The sequence below is a fragment of the Alligator sinensis genome, unplaced genomic scaffold (assembly GCF_000455745.1).
Source record: "Alligator sinensis unplaced genomic scaffold, ASM45574v1 scaffold469_2, whole genome shotgun sequence".
In the NCBI taxonomy this organism is placed as follows: Eukaryota; Metazoa; Chordata; order Crocodylia; family Alligatoridae; genus Alligator; species Alligator sinensis.
The window spans coordinates 89298-89694 of NW_005842988.1; the positions used below are offsets into that span (position 1 = coordinate 89298).

Below are 397 nucleotides of genomic sequence, written 5' to 3' on the forward strand. Positions count from 1 at the left end.
CCGCCGCCCCGCCCCCGCCCCCGCCTCCCTGCCGTGGAAACCGGGCAGCTCCATCACCCGTGGCAGCAGGACCAGCTGAGGGGGGAGACCGAGAGAGCAAGCCCTGGCTGACGGGGAGCCGGGGGAGCCCAGGACTGCCTGCCAGCCCCAGCGCCCGCCGCCACGGAGCTGCCACGGGGGCAACTGGGTCTCCCCAGCCCCCCTGCACAGTGGGGAGAGCCTGGCTTGAGCACGGCTGGGGCAGGGCAGGGCAGGGGCAAAGCTCGTGGCTGGGCAGCTGGGGGGCAGAACAGCCTGGACCCAGGCCCCAGGCCCGGGGCTGGGCTAGGGCAGCCCTGTGGCTCTGCAGCGGGACCGGGGCCTGGGCTGGGCTGGCAGGGCAGGGCAGGGCGCGGGG

The 397-nt window shown here is 76.6% G+C and overlaps 1 protein-coding gene across 1 annotated transcript in view; it reads right to left on the reverse strand.

Annotated features, from left to right (window-relative positions):
- Nucleotides 1–397, reverse strand: part of USP19 (ubiquitin specific peptidase 19) — a 39886-nt gene that overhangs the window by 31243 nt on the left and 8246 nt on the right.